The following is a 19,379-nucleotide window of genomic DNA, read 5'->3' as shown; positions in this document are numbered from 1 at the left end:
CTATTCTATGGATTGCTAGCAAGAAAGATGTCTTTAACGTGCCAGTTAAATAGTCATGTAGAGATATTGTTTGTTTGTTGGGTACTGTGACTTAGACTGGGACATCCCAGTAAATAGAGACAAGGCAGCCAAGACCAAAGTGTTAGGTGAGAATAGAGTTAATTACCTCTTCCAGTGTCCTGAGAATAAAATTAGTAACTAGAGAATGACAGCCAGGCCAGATCATCAGGTCATCACATGGTGAACTTGGGGGTTGAAGTCAGTAGCGGCCCACCTAAGCTTAGGGATTTGTTCTACAGCTGTAAGAGCCCAAGGGAGTGGTTGTGTGAAAACCCACTTTTGAGAAGGGGGTGGATCACTTACGGGTTAGAGGTACTAGAATGTGTGAGGGTCAGTGAAAGGGCAGCATAGGAATGGCTCTGAGCTCAAAAATTCTCCCCTGAGAACATGAAGATTTTTACGCTGACCAATGGGGGAAGGTAGCTTACCAGTTCTCTGAAATTTGCGCTAGCAAACAATGGTTCTTCATGTGGCAGCAGAGGATGTGACAGCAGGGAGTTCTATATCTGAGTGATGGTGATGGTACCAAATGTTGTGTTTTATAAAAATAAAGAGGAGAAGGAATAAGTTTTGGTGGATGTGCAGTCGGGTGTTGGGGAAGGGGGTGCTTCTGCAGGCCCATGCTGAGGCATCCCTTCCCCCTGAGGGACCAGCCATATAATAGTGTAGTATAGTGTGGCGTCCTCCCCATTCTGTTCAGCAAGAAAGACGCAACCCGAGCTCTTCCTTTTGCAGTTTATTTCAGGAACCTTTTAACAATGTTTCTCCCTCCTGCTTCTCCCTCCTGCTCCTCCTGCCTGCTTCTCCTGCTCTAATGCTTCTCTCTCAAGCCGTTACCTAAGCTCCACCTTCCTGCCTCTGGGGAGCTGTTACTTAAGCTCCGCCTTCCAGCCCACCCTCGGCCTTTGAGTACTCCCAAGCTTAGCCAATCCCAATGGGCTACGTAGCAAAAGCGGATAGGTCACCAGATGCAGAAGCAACCAATGGCAGCAAGCTTAGCCAAATGAGGGTTTGCTTATAAGACTGCTCGCTCTTGGAATGGCTCTCCACAGTATAGTATACAGTTCATTCAGGGATTGGAGAGGGGAGTTGAGGGAGTAGTGACAGAGAAAGACAGAGAGAGAGAGAGAGAAAGACAGAGAGAGAGAGAGAGAGAGAGAGAGAGAGAGAGAGAGAGAGAGAGAGAGAGAGAGAGAGAGAGAGAGAGAGAGAGAGAGAGAGAGAGAGAGTAGAGAAGTAGCGGTAGGCCATGAGCATGTAGAGAGAGAGAGAGAAGGGGAAGGTGAATGGGGAGAGAGGGGGAGCAGGAGGAAGAGGACAGTGAAAGAGCAAGAAGGCAAGAGAGAGAGGAGGAGCCAAGCAGCCCCTTTCATAGTGAGTCAGGCACACCTGGCTGTTGCCAAGTATCTGTGAGGCAAAGCCTGGACAAAAGGCTAAGAGGTACACCCATTTGTAATCTCAGCCCTGGCCAGTTGAGGCCCAATGGTGAACCTCAGGCAAGTTAGAGACCTTTCTCAATGAAGCACAGTGGTTTTTGGAGGTTGACCACAAAGTTGCCCATTGTCCACTTGTTCTTGTACCAGCGTGCACTCACATGTACACATTCATGGATGTAGAAGCACAATTTAGGAACAATGTTCAAAAGAAAAATGTTTTTCTCAATTTTCTTTCCTCAGTGATTGTTTCCCTACATATCCCTGTCTTTCTAAGACTCCATAACATGGTCACAAGGCATGCGGTATGCACATATGACCTATGATAGTGATGAACACAGGAGAAATACTTGTTGATAAATTAGATTTGTCCGCCTTCATCAGTTTGTAGTTAATTAAGAACTGAGTGAAGGACTTCTGTACCAAAAGACTATATATAGCCTGCTCAGTGCTGTGAGGATGCAGTGTTAATCTCTAAGCTAGCTACCGAACTGATGAGCCCAACCAGTATTCCCCAAGTGTCCCTTTGATCACAAAAATGAGTAATAAATGCTGACTTTATATTGTTGATAGACAATTGCAAAGGAAGGTGATTATTTGGTGAAAAAAATCTAAAAAAAAAAAAAAAGAATTTCTATTATGTCACATAAAAGGTTTGGTGTTTTTATAGATTGATATCCTACTATTCTGCCAAGGTCCAGAACTTCTTTGGGTGGCTAAGTCTTTTAAGTCATTTGGTTGTAGTACAGTCCCTGTTCCCCTTCAATTCTGTCCCATCCCTTAAATTTATTACAAAACCTAAGTCATAAAAGGTCTTGAGGCTTCATAAAACACATGTTTAAGAAGGACTACTGTAGCCATAGGGATGACTGCATTGGACAAAACATAAAAGTAAAAGCTAGTACATCTCATTCATGTAACAACTGCTGGATTTTAGACAAATAGTTATGGTAAACCCAGAGCAGGGGATGCAGAGAGGAATTCATTTTGAAGATCATCAAACATACAGTTTCAGACACACAAAAGCAGGGTAGCAATGGTCTAAGATCCTCATGGACCAAGTAAGTGGAAGTAGCAGTCAATAACCTTTGAACCAATATTTAAGCAATACCCTTAGGTAGTTATCTTTCCCTCCTAGGCAGTGTTCAAAAAAAAAAAAAAAAAACAGGATTGTTAGCCATTTAGAATGATGTGGTCTTTAGAAGAGAGTCTCCTCTTGCTCTATAAGTGATTGGGCAGTGAGAGGTCATCAAGGTAGCACCCCTCTGACCTGGGTTCCTATAATGTTCAGAATGTTCTTGCTGTCAGCCTCAACTCTGTCTCACTAGACTTACTCTGATTTTATCACTGCCATCATCAAGACCTCAAGGACTTAGAAGAAGCTAAGTTCCTTACCCCATTCTCCTCTTTCAAGCAGATCTTCTACATTTTCTTTAAGTGACTCTAATTTTCTATCTTTATTCCTCTCCTTGTATTATGTTCTTAGATGTCCCTGTTCCTTAGGGAATGTCTACCCAGACCTGAGAATGCTTTTGGAGATGTAATATAACTGAGTGCATTGAAGAGACCATTTAAATCTATTGATCTAGATAAAATATTTCATTAATGCAGCCAAAGTTTATAGACAGGGTTTTTGCATTTCTTGTCACAATCTGCATCCTTTTAGGTTTAACTGTATAAAGTTATCTACTTTGCTTATGCTGTTATTTGTGCATTTTTCCATGAAGCTCATTTTTTAGAACGAGAATAAGCTTCATGTTGTCTATATTCCATGTTCCTTTATTGGATTCAAGCCTTCTTCCTAATCTATCAAGTTCTCATTGAATTCAAAATCTGACATCCATTACTTCAGTGATTTCCTTCAGCCTCAAATCACTGAGAAATCAATAAAAAGTCAATTCAGAGTCAGGAGTTAGGTGTGGTGATGCCTGCACATAATCTCTGTGCTTAGGAGTTAGAGGGAGAAGGATCAGAATCATAAGACTGTCTTCATTTACATAGCCAGAATGGTTGCCTGAAACTCTATCTCAAAAAACAAACTAAATAAGCAAAGTAAGCAAACAGGTAAGTCAGTTCAGCTCATAGCTAAAAGTAAGGTACTTCAAAGTGCAAGACTATAATGGAAGCATCTCTCTCCAGAATGGCCTGGCTTAATGAGTATTATTCTGTTGCGTTTTGGCTATTATCAGTTACCAGTGCACTTAGCTAGCTGATCATGTTCTAATACTGAATTTTTCTCTTACCACAAAATATATTAAAGACCATCAACATGCCTGTAGCCTTCTATTAGTCTTTAGAACAATACTGACAAAAGAAATGGACCATCCATGGTTTGTTGAAAAATCTCTGCTGATTCATCACGTACTGGCCTACTAGATGGTAGCTTGTAGATTTCATCTTCCTCAAAAAAAAAAAAAAAATACAAGTCCACACACAAGACTCTATCTTTTTGTAGCATATACAGTTCTCCTGTCTCATGTCACAGTAGCCTTGATGTTTTGGGTGACTTTCCTTGGGTAGCTTGTTTCTTAGGCCAAAAGATTTAAAGTAAGTAGATGTTTATGAATCTTATGCCAGCCAGGCAGTGGTGGTGCATGCCTTTAATCCCAGCACTTGGGAGGCAAAGGCAGGTGGATTTCTGAGTTCGAGGGGAGCCTGATCTACAGAGTGAGTTCCAACACAGCCAGGGCTATACAGAGAAACCGTGTCTTGAAAAAAAAAAGAGTCTTATGCCAAATTAGATCTAACATTAGTGGTCTCAAGATTATTCTCGATAGACAGGCATGATGGTATGTACTTATAATCCTAGCTCTTAGGAGGCTGAGGCAAGAGGATCATGAGTTTGAACCTGGTTTGGGCTACCACCTGAGTGAATTTGTTTAAAGCAAAACAAAACAAAACAAATACAAACAAACAAAAAACAAACTAAAAAGAAAAAGAATATGTTCATTGATAAGGATAAAAGAACCAAAGTGGAGTGGACATTTGCTTTTCTCCAGGTCCCATGAGCTTACACGTAGGTCTTTGTTACTTTCATCTGACTGTCTATTGACCACATCACATATCCCTCTTTTCAGTTAAACATTTTTCACAGGTCTTAGTTCCAGACCAACAGCATCCCAGGTCTTGAATATACCCTCATTTGCATATTTTCCCATAATCATGAGCTTTTCTACTCATAATTGTGTGAAGCTTTCTGAAGTCTGAGGTGAATCCCTCAAGAGCTAGCTCAGCATCACTGCTGATCTCTCTAGCTGTGCTGGTGAAAGGTTGTTTGCAAAGTTCATTAATCACTCAAAGCTTTTCAAATCATCTTTGTTTTCATTTGAAAACATGGATGGATGTATAACTCGAATTAAGCTATCTAAAGTATCTTTTGGGGCTAGTTGAACTGTCTGGCATTCTTTGGAGGATCTGGGTATTTCTCTTCAGAGTTCTCAAAGAAGTCATATGATCATGGAAGGGTCGTGATTTTGCTCAAAGCATCAAAAGAGCCAGGCAGCTGAAGGCCAGCTATTTATTTTCTCTTGGGCTCAGTGGAAATGTGACACATTTCCCCCAGAGTCACTACAATGACTACATAGGATAATACATGTTAAGTGCCATGGTAGCATCAGGAGGGGTCTATCATTTCCCTCCTCACCTTCACCTCCCTGTCTTCAACTTTCCAGCATCATTTCACTTGTTTTCCCTAGTTCATCCAGGGCAGAAGTTCCTTTCAGAAGCTGTGTTCCTTTGAGAAAGTCAGGGTTCAGCCAGGTGAGTCAAGAATTCCCCGGGCTTCTGATCATAGCTTGGATGAATCCAGCTCTGTCAGCAGCATAGGAATCCCCTAGTGGTACTGCCTCGTGCTTCATTGCTACTTTTGCAATCTAGGTCATTTCCAAATCATTTCCTCTGTCTAGTCAGGTGCTGAAAACTACCAACTCTAAAAAATGTCTAGAAAACACCCTAACACTTTCATGCATTTGTCTTATCATCCTTTGTTTTAGTTTCCAGGCCCACACCATCTCATCTTTGACATCACAAAGCTTAGAGCCAGAGGAAGCTGGGGGACAAGTCCCACAGAGAGACAAAAACAGAATTCCTTCATCCATGCATGAAATGTTAAGCAAATCTGAGCTTGATCACATTGAGTTAGACTCCACAAAATCACTGTTGGCCTTCTTTTCTTTCTCAGATCTGGGGATGAGTGAAAATGTTTCCTTCCAAATGCTTCTTTGATGTTTCTCAGTTCCTCCACTTAAAATATATATTCCCAATTGGCCTGGGGAAACAGGCTAGTGGGCAAGGTGCATAAGCATGAGGACCTGAGTTTGGATCCCCACCAACTATGTTTAACAATATACAACCAGGCATAGTGGTAGATGTCTGTAATCCTAATGCTGGTAGATGAGTGCAGAGACAGGCAGATCCTGGTACCTTGATGACCTGGCAAGTCTAGCCAAATTGGTGTGTTCCAGGTTCATAGAGAGACCCTAACTTTAAATATAAGTTGAGAAGCCATAGAAGAAGACACCTGATATTGATATCTGGCTTCTACTCTTACATACATAAGCAAATTTATCTCTCTCTCTCTCTCTATATATATATGGATAAATATATCACACATACAACAGAAACACATATACAAGCATATACACACACAAGCAAGCCTAGTTGTACATACACACATACACACATACACAAACACACACACAGAAACATATACACACACAAACACACACACATATATATATATGTCACAAGCAGACAAGATCATTTACACACACATACAGACACATACACACAACATAGATGCATGCACATACGCAAAGATTAGCTCATCTACACACATATGCATATAACACACACATATTCATATACCACACACCAACATGCATGTACTTATGGTCCATCCATCTGACCTCAAATGGAGGCAGCCATCAGCATTAAACATTTGTTAGTACACAATATACTTCCTCTTCATAATCTTCTGGTTTATTTCCCACCTTCCTCTGTGTCTTCTTCAATGTAAACTTGATTGAAACAAAGGCTAGCCATCCCTTAGGCTTAAAACTAAACTTACATGCCAGAGAAACCATACTGGTCAGTCACACTCATCCCAATGTGCATCTCTGATGTGCCAAGGAGTAAGCAGGAAACAAAAGAGAACACAGGTCTTCATCAGTGAACTGTGCCTCATCTGTCCCTTTAAGCTCATGGCACATAAGCCCTCTCCATATTCTACCCACTAACTCTTAACTTGCCTTGGTTTTATCTGTAGGCTTAGAGATGGTTGACGCACTCACAGCTGGACATCTGACCTGTATGCCCTTTCTGATCCTTCCAAGAGAAGTGTAGCATATTTCAGTACTAAGTGGAACCAATCTCTGATGAAAGATGTTATTTTATTTTGTTTTAGTTGTTTTGAGACAGTCTTTCTATGCAGACTTGAACTCATAATCCTCCTGCCTCAGCCTTTCAAGAGTTAGGACAAAGGTGGTCAACTCCATACCTGACCACAGATTAAGTTAGTTCTTTCTTTCTCTTTTTCTCTCTTTCTTTCTTTCTTTCTTTCTTTCTTTCTTTCTTTCTTTCTTTCTTTCTTTCTTTTTCTTTCTTTCTTTCTTTTTTCCTTCTTTCTTTCTCTCTTTCTTTCTTTCTCTCTTTCTTTCTTTCTTTTTTCCTTCTTTCTCTCTTTCTTTCTTTCTTTCTTTCTTTCTCTCTCTCTCTCTCTCTCTCTCTTTCTTTCTTTCTTTCTTTCTTTCTGATTAATTTAGAAAGAAATTATCCTGAGGGTCAACTCTCTTAGAACTCTCCTCTGTAGCCCATGTATCTATGCATCTGGTCTCTAACGTTAGATGAACTTATGGCCTCAACTTCATATGTGCTTATAAGCATGTACTACCATGCCTGTTCAGAAGGTAAGATTTTAGATATATTCAGAGTCTCTATTGAAAGTCTTCAAGCCAAGGGCTCCAATCCCTTATACCTTTAAGCAAAATTTTATAGATTGCTATTGACATCATATGTGATGTCCAAGAAAGCACAAGGCAGATTTCAATGTGATGAATTCAGAAATAAGCCTTCAGACTTACAGATATAAATGTGATAATCTTTACATTCCCTGAGCCACAGTACCTGGGTCAGGTCTATTTTAACAGTTCAGATTTCTTAACAATTTAAATTCACAATGGAATTTCTGTCTCACTAGCCAAGTGCTTCCCTACAGATTTATTATGTCTTCAATGTGAGTGCCAATTTACAGCTTTCTTCCATGATGGCAGTAGCCTTTTCTGGGTATATAAGTGATGGAGTGTTCCAACACAATGCATTCCATTGCTTATTAGCTGCACAGACTCTGAAACAGACTTTCTGGTGATTAGAATCTCTGTAAACAAGGAGATATTTATGTGTGTAAAACTTGAAGTGGGGGGGGGGAAGCATATAGCATCAAATAGATGGTTATGGCTGGGTGGATTGCTTTGTTCCCCGGCTACATGGGTTGAGCTGACAGGGAAGCACAACAGAGGCCTGAGGAAATGCATGGAACTCCCCACTCTCTGATGCCAAGTGGTAACCAGAACAGATGTAAGCTGGGCGATAAGCATCCCACAGCAGTGGAAAGCAACTTGGAAATGACTGGAAGAAAAAGGTCATGAGAATAATGTCAGCATCTTGATGCAGGTTAAAAAAAAAGTCTGAGAAAGTCCCTTTCAAGAAGGAAGACAGCATCCCTTTCAAGAAGGAAGACAGCAAAGGGAATGCCTTGTAACCAAGTGCAGGCACACTCAGGGCCTTGGGCCTGCAGAGTATGCTATCAGGTGCCCTAGGTCAGTTGTCCACTGTTCTTCACTCTTAATGAGTGCTGCTAGGTTTGCCCTGATGCTGTGTGGTTCTGAGACACTGGGGCACTACTCATAACAAACTCCCTAAATTAAAAAAACCTTTGACATTCAAACCGCAGGAAATAAATTTCTCCTTTGGATAGTTTTAGGATTAGTTTATTTTTATAAACTTTAGGAAAAGTGGGTGCAGAAGCAGAGATGGTCTCAGACCTTGGCTCATTCCGTTTTGCTGGTTCTCACTAGAAGACTCTCTATAGCTCCTGAGATCATGTAGTCCCAACTTCTAATCATGACATAACAGGTCAAGTCTTTCCAATATCAGCGACAGAAACTCACATCCAGAGGGAAGGCAGACTTGCAGCTCTGAACTGTCTCACCCTCTTTAGTTTATCTTTTGCCCTGACTGCTACCAGTGGGAAGTTTCAAGAAATATTAGCCTAGGTGGAAAACAGGACGTAATGCCTTAACCCTTCCTAGAAATGTCTAACCAGAGTGAAGGAAGAGGAACGTCATGAAGGCTTGAATGTGGACAGTCACGTTTCTAAGGTGTCCTGATCTTAGGCCTCTTCTCAGCCTGTTTTGTTTTATCTGGATGCATAAGTAGCTAGACCTCATGTTCTTTGCATCCCTACATGAAAGAGCAAATCTCCCAGAGAGAAATACACGTTCTCCATTTGTTCACAAGTCACTGAGCCTGTGACAGTTATTCTTGCTTATCAGTTTGGCTGGTTTTAAAAAAATGCCTAATGGGTGGTAAAAGATTATTTTTTAGTAAGTCTCTGAGGGTGTTTCCAGAGGAAATTAATGTTTGAGTGCTGATATATACTGAATAAAGATGATGATTGCCCTCACAATGGGAACTTGTCTTTTTCTTTTAGTTGACTGCTGGGATAGAAAACAAGTAGGTGAAGTGGGCGTTTGTTCCCTCAGTTTGAGCCCTGAAATCCATTGGACTCTTGAATACCACAAATATTGGTTCTTAGACTTTCAACCAAGCAGAACTTATATCACTGCCTCCCTTGGTTCTCAGGCCTTCAGACTAATGAAAAATGCTGCTATTTTCCTGTATCTGACCTCCCTTTTCTGTCTGTCTCTGTCAGTAAGTTAAGTGTTCACTGCAAGGCATGAACCATGTGCCCACACGAAAAACTGTAGTGTACACCTGTAATCTCAGTGTTCAGAAGGCAGATAAGAGATAAAAGTATCCCTGGGGCTTAGTGATGAGCCTAGCTGAACTGGAGAGCTCCAGGTTCAAGTAGAATCATATCTCAAAAAAAAAAAAAAAAAAAAAAAAAAAAAAAAAAGGTGTGTCGTGGCTAAGAAGACATTCAGTGCTGATTTCTGGCCTACATGTGCACAAGTACACATACACATACACACACACACACACACACACACACACACACACACAGAGAGAGAGAGAGAGAGAGAGAGAGAGAGAGAGAGAGAGAGAGAGAGAGAGAGAGAGAGAGAGAGAGATTGAGAGAGAAACACTGATCTTTAATCTGGAGCATGCTTCAGCAGTTGAGAGCACTGGGTTCTTCCAGAAAATTTGAGTTGGATTTTTGCATCCACATGGCAGCTAACAGTCATCTGTAATTCCAGTTCTAGGGGATCTAACACTCTTTTCTGGCCTCAGTGGACACTACACATATCTAGTGAACAGACTAAGATTGAAGTATAAAACTCATACTAATATACATAATTGTTTTTTAAATGAACAGTATATATAGTTTGATAGCTTACTACATAAGCCAGTATGTGTGTATATAAAACACAATTATATATGTGTGTAATATATATATAATATTATATATGTATAATATATTAAATATATGCATAATATATATACTATAATATATAGTATATATATTATGCATATATTTAATATATATACTAGTTTTCAACTCTTTATTGACATGCTAGCCATTTCAGTCCCAATTAAAGGTCATTAAATGTTCTAACACCATGTGCTCACAATGAGATTCTCTAAATACATTTGGAAGGCAGAGAACATCTTCCCTTCTCCACACTTTCCACCCCAACAGAAACCTATGAATACCCTGTATTTAGTAGACATTCATTCATCTTAGAATAGGTCAACATCTTGAAGACAATATAATGGATCAGAGACAGAAAAGCACATCTTTAGAAAGCCCTACATACTGTAGATGGCTGTGACCTATTTTCTCCGTTGTTGTCTTAGGGCTACTGAACACAGTTACAGAAAAATCAACTACTGAGTAGACTTCTCCTGCTATGATCTTAGACTTTATGGCATTCCTGAAGAAATCGAAGGAGCTCAATTCCAGTTCTCCAAATCTCTCATCCTTGCCATACACTCTCCTGTGGGGAAAAATCAGAAACAATTGGATGGAAACATTAATAACTACCTCTCATTAAAACTTTTAATCTTTTTGAAGGATGCTTTCTGTTGCAAGCGTTACAAAGCCTGACTCAACTGAGTTAATCAGTAAGATCATTTTATCAGATCACATGTCAAGATGGGCTATTGTAGGGCCTCCAAATTTGGTTTCTCAGTGGCTTTGTGATGTCAAGGGCATAGGTGATTTCCCAACTTTCTTCCCCTGTAGCCTGGGCCAACCAGGCTACAAGCCTCAGCTCTGGGTAGCATATCCATATAAGACAAGATTCTAGAAAAGAAAGAGAATATCCAAGCCATAGAACAAATTCCCCCTCACATTTGCTTTGTAAAGAGTGGATCACATGCCCTCCCTGAAATCCATTCCTGGCAAGAGGGATGCTATTTCATGTTTGCATACTCCCTCCATGACCTGAGAAAGGACTTAAGTCTGGTGACCGAATAAAACTTGGAGGATGGGCTTAGACTCAAATCTCTAACCCTCCATTGCAAAAGTTTCTCTCCTTGCTCTTTCCCTTCTGAAAATTGAATATGAAGGTTGCCAGTGCCAAGATGAAATCACTCTGGTCAGACCCAGAATAAACAGAGCTGGGGTTATGAACTATCACAAAGACTTTCTAAAACCCACAAGAAATTCCTTCACAGGGTGCACACTGAGTCTGTCTTTGTCCCAATTATTCTGCTTATTCTGAACCTATTTCTGTAACAAGGCTCATCACAAGAAATTCTTCCAAGCTACAAGAAGGACAGATAGACACTTGCCTGGCTATGTTGTTTGTTCAATGTCTTCACCCCCAACTTCTATGACCAGAGAACCTTTGTTTGGTGCAATTTATGCAGATTTCTCCCTTTAAAAAGCTTCCCTCATCTTAGTGTCTTCTGTTGTATCTAAGACATCTGTGTACATCCCAAATTACCACCCTTTGCCAATCATTCCTGAATGTACACAATTTCCCTGAAAGCCACTCCCTCTGTTGGTACTTAAACGTTACATCCTGAACACAGAGTAGAAGTTGATTAATATGTGTTGAATATATAAGTGGAACTTGGCCACTTTCCTTGGCTCTGCCACTAATCAACTGCATAATTTTGAAATATTGATTGAACTTTTAAGGCCTGTTTCCTGTCTAAAAATAAAAGAGGATTTAATATAGCTGGAGGCTAGGTATTGCTGTTTCCCTCCCCTTGGCTCCCTGGCAAAGGAAGAAGATACCCCACAACTAAGAGTACCAGGTCTGCTCTGCTCAGGGTGTGGCTGCAACACCGACAACTTGTGGAATCCTTGAGAACAGGAAGTTCTGTGCTGATCTTTCAAGTGGGGCTGAGCAGGCAGGAGGCCACAGGCCCTCCATTCAGAATTCAGTGTCAGCTGGATGGAGCTAGGTGGGCAAGGCTTCTAAGGAATGCTAATCAGGCCTGGTCTCCACCCTAGGGACACTCTTGGCCTTCTCACTTCTTAGGTTGCATAGCCAAGAGTTTATCTCTATAAGCCATTGTTTTCAAAGCAGAGAGAACTCTGGATTTTCCCCAGAATTCCACAGAAATTTAAGCAGTCTTCAGCTCTCCAAGAGAGAAGCCAGAGGCTTTCCCGGGCTGTGCAAAGGTGACATGTTACCCTTTGATTTGATAATTCCCTCTCGTTTTAGATGTGTTTTTACCCTGCTGGGTGTATTTCTTTTCCTCTATCTAAACATGTGACATACCAATACCAGCTATTATTAATGATCTAAAAGAGAAAATTAATGAAGGTGTTAAGACAAGGAGTTTTCAAGCTTTGCAGCTCCAGAAATTGTTAGACACACATGTCCATCCTGTTTTTATTGTCTGGGATGGAGAACTAAAGTCCCAAATGCATAGTTCAAGGCTTTTGTTTTTAATGAAATACAAAATATTTTTTTTCTTGCTCTCAAGTGTGTCTGTTATCCAGCACAGCCTTCAGTCTAACAACTTTAAAGAGAGGTCAAGAGGAAGCCTGGTACCAACTGGTGTTGCCCAGGGCATTGATATTGACTGTGCCTAGTGTGTGTCATAATCTGTTCACTATAGTCTCTCCCTATGTTAGTCATATTTCCAATTGGTTGTATTCCCCAGAACATCAGGTAGCCAACTGTACTGAAGCCAAGTCTTAGGAAAATACCCTTCATGTTTTCCCATCACTTTGTGTGTGTGTGTGTGTGTGTGTTCGTGTGCATGTGTGTGTATGTGTATGCATATGTATGAGTGTGTATCTGTGTGTGTGTGTATGTGTATATGTGTGTAAGTCTCATCTGCCTGAAGATACACTTGAGAAACAAGAGGATCTATGCTTAAATATTGCTGTGATTCTAGGCTGGACAAACCCAGTGTTTGACTTCTTTGATCCTGGGGGCGAGTCGCTTAATTTCTCTGGGAAGTTATTTCCTTCCTTGTACCCCATAATGGCCTTGACATGTGCTTATGGAAAGCACTGGAACATGGAACATATCCTCTCAGGAAACAGTTCAAGCCTTTTAGATCCCATTTCTTCCCTCTGCTGCCTCCTAGACACAAGTTTTCAGGGTGAGCTCAGGAAGACTACCCAAAACCATCCAGTATGTATGACAGTTTCATCCTTATCCAGATGTAACTACTAGCTAACAGTGTCTAGTCCCATGCACAGCTAGGACAAGAGGAACAGATGGAAACCAATCCCACTTGAAGACAAGGATGAACAGATACAAGGTGACCACATATCTTTTTCCTCTTTCACTTTTCATTTCCTTTGAAAATACTTTCAGATCTCCAAGATGCTCCTCCCTATTACCTTCCTCTTTCAAAACCTTCCTATCTTTTCTATAAAAGGCCTGAATGGCCTTTAGGACCCATGCTATCCAGGCGATCTTGGACTCAGGGAAGCTGGAGAAATCTTAGATTGACCTTGGAAACCTCAACTGATGTGAAATTTGAATAGTCTGGTCAAACTTGTATAGCAGGACATTTTGATAAAGCCCCAAAGTCTGTGACACTTTTCTCATTACTCCAGCCTCCCATTTCCTAGAGGGCAGGGATGAGCAATGAATGAAGGGTCCACTGGGTCATTGGGACAGCTGGTTCAGTCTAGCTTCTGTGGTAACTAAGGCACAAAACTTCAGAGCATTGGACAAATTCTGTCTCAAGGAATTTCATTTTCTGATAAGTCACAGCTAGAAAGACTGTGGAAGTCTCAGCTTTGTACCTTATCCAGCCCACTCAGATATACCTGGAGTCAGGGTCAGAGCAGATACACCCATCTTGGTAACACAGAGAGGTCTCCCATCAGGAGTTACACCCAAGGACTCCTGGAAGTTCTGATTGACTGAGAGTTGAGGGGCTGAAGGGAGTGGGGGCAGAGATTTCAGAGGTTTCAGAGATTTCTGCATCTAGGTTTGGACTGCCATGATTATGATGGTCATTTATGAATGGGTTTTTTTTTTTTTTTGACCTAACATGCTGGCATATCCTGTCTTGCTGTTTAAGTGCCAGAGCTACCCTCTTGCTCTATCAATACAGGTGTTCTATTGTACTTGTTCATAGGGCTTTCTTCCCTTTCTAAAAGAAACAGTGCTGAAATATTGCTTTGGCATGCCAAGGGGGACATTAGGAAAAAAACCAAAACTCCAAATACATCTATAGCTTTTACTCCTTAATGGGATGATGTTTTATAAACACACATACACACACGTGCACACACACACACACACACACACACACACACACACACACCATACAAAGAAAGAAAGGAAGAAGAATGGAAGGAAGGAAGGAAGGAAGGAAGGAAGGAAGGAAAGAGGTATAGGAGCTAGAACATGAACCTCAGGGAAGAATAAAAGACTTTTCTTTAAACTTCACCGGTTCACACTTAGAAAAAGCTCCCTGTTTACTTTGTTTTTCTTTGCAACATTTTGAATGAAATGTCATTAAACATCAGAGAATGAAGAAATCTGAATTTAAACCCAGACTTGAATGCTGTTTCTATCTGTTGGGTGGAGCAGTGACCCTGCCTTGCCATTTTCCCAGTGAGAGGGTCATGTTAGGTGACTTCTTAAGGGGCCCCAACTTTCTCTCTCTGATTATAACATGGAAAACTGAGCTCCAGTTCTGTCAGTGTATAATCACACCATTTGGATAATGTTTCATAACAAATTTTGTTTTTCTCATTTTCCTCTTTGCAATCCAGCAAATCAGTCTCCTCTTAGGATTAGTGACCGTTTATAGTATCATACAAAACCAGTAATTTTCCCACTAACCTGGGAGTTTCCCAGGATTTTCTGCCAAAGATTATTTTGGCATCTAACAACTTTTTTTTTTAAAAAAAGTTTTTCCATCATCAGCTTTACCATCAACAAAACAATATTTCTTAAGTTAAGAAGGAAAGTACTAAATCAAGATAGCAAGAACAGGGTCACGTGATAAGCCAAAGTTCAGACAGTCCATAAAGGAACAGTTGTTTCCTTACACTGTAAACACCTAAGGCCTGGGAGAGCACTGGTGGCGACAGTATGTGTGAAGGTAACAGATGGAGTGGCTAGAAAGAAGCAGGGCACAAAAAGAACCACAGAGAAAGGAGTGGGAGACTGGGAGAAGGTAGAGTGAGTCCCTATAGAATACATCAAAGAGTGTGTGGTCAAATGTAATTGTACACTATGTCCATACTATAGAAAGTGTGTGTCGGGGAGGTGTTACCACCTAGTGACATTTAGCAATGTCTGGACATTTCTTTGGTTGTCACAACCCTGAAAGATAGAGCTATTGACCTGGAAGGAAGGCCAAGCATACTGGTAGGCAGACATATTTGTAAACAGGCATACTGGTAAAGTTTCTTTGGGTCTCATTTTCTTTTCTTTTTTTTTCATGATCTGTGATTGTTTTTAGTTTTGCTCTTACTGTTGATAACTTACAAACTATCTCCTTTATTTTCATCTTTCCAACTAGTAAGTTGGCAGAGGGTGCCATTCCCAATCACACATAAACAGAAATTCCAGTTATATGTGTTTCTGAATGGCTATTTAAGGACAATTCTAAATTACAACTTAGTCTTAGATAATAGAGGATTTAAAAGGCCTAACTTGCTTGTTCCTAAAAGCATTTTAACTTGTAGATCAACTATAAAGAAGTGTTAAATACTCTTTATTTGTTATCATACTTAAACCGCAGTAAATGCCTTTCAGTGGTAAAAGGCTGCATCCTGGATCTAGTGAACTCTAATTCAAACAGCATTGTCAAGGATAGACAGTTGCTTCCTGGTGTTTAGCCACTTCCTGTAATGGGCCAGTGAACACAAACTGAAACACAGGGGAGTCTTCTTGTTTCTGAGTCAGTGATAGAATTTCCCCAGTGTTTAAACATGTTCATATTCCCAGTTATATAAATCTAAGTGTAAAGCCATTTAATAGGTCTGAGGCCACACCCCATATTTATGGAAAGTAAACCACTACTAATTAAGTTCAATCTTATCTTGAGAAAGGGAGAGCAGTGGTCGCATGGATACAACTGGAATTGCTGCTTTAAAAAAGATCATACCCACTCTACAACACATCAGTTTTACTTAAGTCAGGACTGTCCAACAAAAACATCCTTAGCCATTCATGATCTGAATTTGGAGTATGAATTAAATTATGGTGTACATTAGAAGCCATGGGACATCTGTTTTGTAATAAATAAGGCAGTGGAATTACTCATCCGTAGCCTTTTTAAGATAAGCCATTAGGTCTGTCCTTTCTGCCTTCTTCTTGACTCCAGCAAAGGTCATTTTTGTTCCAGGGATGAACTTCTTGGGATTCTCCAAGAACTCCATCAAGGCATCCTCTCGCCAGGTGATGCCTTTGCTCTTGTTGGCATCTGTGTAAGAGAATCCAGCAGCCTGACCCGTCTTCTGCCCAAACAGACCATGGAGATTTGGTCCAGTCTTATGCTTGCCTCCCTTTTCCACAGTGTGGCACTGGGCACACTTCTGAACAAAAATCTTCTTGCCTTTTTCAACATCACCCATTTTTAATTTGCTCCCATCTGGTCAACACCACAAACGTTCAGACTCCGAAGACAGACGTCCCACTCTCTCCCCATTTTCTTCATAGGATAGAAAGCAGTTATTTCTACCTCTGCATAGCTACAGAATTTGCATATTTTATTTTCCTATTTGCTGCTTTCTCTAAAATACAATCATCCTAAAATTCAATTCAGCCCCTGGAGTTAGAGTAAATTTGAGAATACAGTGAAAACTAAAAAAGTGAACGGATGTTTAAGGGGCTGGGTTCAGCAGCAAAACACCTGTCTAGGTCACATGAAACCCTAGCTTCTGTCCCCAGTACTGTAAAAAAGAAACGCACACACTCCACCCAGGAAGGAAGGTATAAAGAACAAAGAAAATTGAGGCAGAAGAGGAGAGTAAGAGGCACAGTCTGACACCTGTAGACCTCTTCCTCTGAAGAGCTCTGAAGCAGATACACAAGCAACTCAAATCCCAGGTCAGGGCTGCTACAGCCTTTGGAGGTAAGGAGCAGGAGTGTCTCTGCTCTTCCTTACTGTGGACACATGGTGGAAACCTACTGCTAGGGGGGGTAGAAAGAGAAGGAAGAAGCTGAAGCACACAGTCCAGGCGTAAAGCACAAAGCTGAGTCAGTCCCGTGTGCATGGATTCTACAAGCCACATTCAACCACCTGCAGAATGAGTCGTCCCAAGCTGGTTGAAAGTAACAGTAAGAAGGTTGTGTACAACGACGATGTCATTTTATACAAGGAATGTTAGCATCCATAGGGCTGCTGAAACAATCCCCTGGGTGGCCTCTGAAGCTGTGATCTTTCTGCCTACTAAGTGTTGGTATTACAGCATGTACCACCACACTCATCTAGAAGCCCTAGCTGAGGAGGATTATGCTTAGAAATGTTGAAAATGGAAGCTTCTGACTGCATATGCAAATGAGGTTAGAGAGGCAGGCCAGGTATCCTCCGGGAAAACTAAGAGAATTCATTGTGTTCTGTTCCGAGCATGTAAGGAAGGGTTGCTTTGCCATCTTCCAGATCCAGATGGTGCCCGTTTTCTGCCAGTGCTCAGGACAAAAGTCTTAGGATTTCTGTGTCCTGGACCACTCTTTTGTATAGCTCTCATGAATCTGTCATTAAATTTTGATATCCAGAATTTCATCATTTCTCACCCCCTACCCCATCATCAACTCAGTGCAAGGCAATAGTGTCCTCAGCTTGACCGAACTCAGGTCTCCTAATAGATCTCCTACCTTTCCTGTTTGCCTATTTTCTATCTATCTAAAAGTGCCAGCTGGTGTAACTCCTGTAAGACCTGTGCAAAATTACAGGGTTCCTTGGTTAAGACTTAGTAGTGACTTCTTGCTTAAGACTAAAGACTAAAATGCAAAGTTATAGTATAGCAGAGTAGATTTGCTTGTCCGGCATGCATGAGTCCTGGGTGTAAGTCTTCTTACTGGGGGAGGACAGGAAAGCCAGATTCCTCATGAGAAGTTGCCCAGTCTGTCTCTCTGTACTCCCATGAATACTGTCCCAGGCTATCATTCTAGACACAGCCTAGGGGCTTTGCACAGGCTCCCTCTGACCCCCATATCTAGTATATTCCTCCTCATGCCTACAAGGTTAACTCTTCCACGTACTTGGAGTTTCTGTTGAGATGCAGTTTTCCTAAAGCACACCTTGATCACCCAGAACAAAATGGTGACCTGCTCCTCCACACACCTTCCTTCCCTGCAGGCTTTTACCTGAGTACTTATTACCAGTTTCTACCGTTTTGATTTTAGGGCTAAAGATTTTAGTTTTCATTGTTTATTTATGTATCTGAGCATCCAATAAGAAGAGTCAGTCTGTCTGTCTATCTATCTATCTATCTATCTATCTATCTATCTACACACACGCACACACACACACACACACACACACACACACACACACACACACACACACTGAACCACAGAACCATGGCTATTCATTCCCTAGGAATAAATCTCACAAGTATATATACTTGCCTAATTAGTTAAATTGTATTTGTCATTAGTGATTCTTTCCAGTGTAAACCCTTTAAACATAGAATTCTGTTAACTTTATTTAGGCATCAATTCACTTTTGTAAATGAACTCTTTGAGAATGGAAGTGGTGGGAATGCAATGTCCTGTTTCACTCAAAGACAAACTCTCCAGATGCTGGAGAGTGTAGAAGCATCAGGCTTCAAACACCCAGGAGCTGTTTTGTTAGGTGTGAAAGCTCCTCTCTACACATGATCTCAGAAAGCCCATGAAGCAATCAGAGATCTGAAGGATAAGAACAGAGTGTTCTTTGAAATCCTTCAGACATGCAGACAGGCTCTTCTTCCCTCAAACTATCCTAAAGGGGAAGTATGTCGGCTTGGACAGTAATGAGCCGGTGTGGGAATTCCCCCTTCCCTTTGGTCTCCCATACTGAGGAGCTTCATCCGGGTTAAAGCTAGGTCATTCCCATCCACAGTTTCTTTAACTAGATCTAGGCTGCTTGGGAAGGAGAACTTTAGAGAGCAGATAAAATGAATCTTAGTTCTCCCCCACTCCCAAGATAGTTTTTAAACAAGTGGCATTAAAAGCTTAAACTCTGCTGTTTTACAGAATTACCAGTAGATGGCAGCACATGACTCAGATTCACCAATTAGTGGCATCAAACTTGCTTCTTTTTTTTTTTTTTTTT

At 41.0% G+C, this 19,379-nt stretch overlaps 1 pseudogene; it reads right to left on the bottom strand.

Annotated features, from left to right (window-relative positions):
- Positions 1 to 16,374: 16,374 nt before the first annotated feature.
- On the bottom strand, positions 16,375 to 16,699 carry LOC116097687 (annotated as a pseudogene).
- Positions 16,700 to 19,379: the final 2,680 nt, after the last annotated feature.

Source organism: Mastomys coucha, unplaced genomic scaffold (assembly GCF_008632895.1).
Source record: "Mastomys coucha isolate ucsf_1 unplaced genomic scaffold, UCSF_Mcou_1 pScaffold2, whole genome shotgun sequence".
In the NCBI taxonomy this organism is placed as follows: domain Eukaryota; kingdom Metazoa; phylum Chordata; class Mammalia; order Rodentia; family Muridae; genus Mastomys; species Mastomys coucha.
Note: the sequence above shows the minus strand (reverse complement) of the source record. Positions and strands in the feature narration are given on the sequence as shown.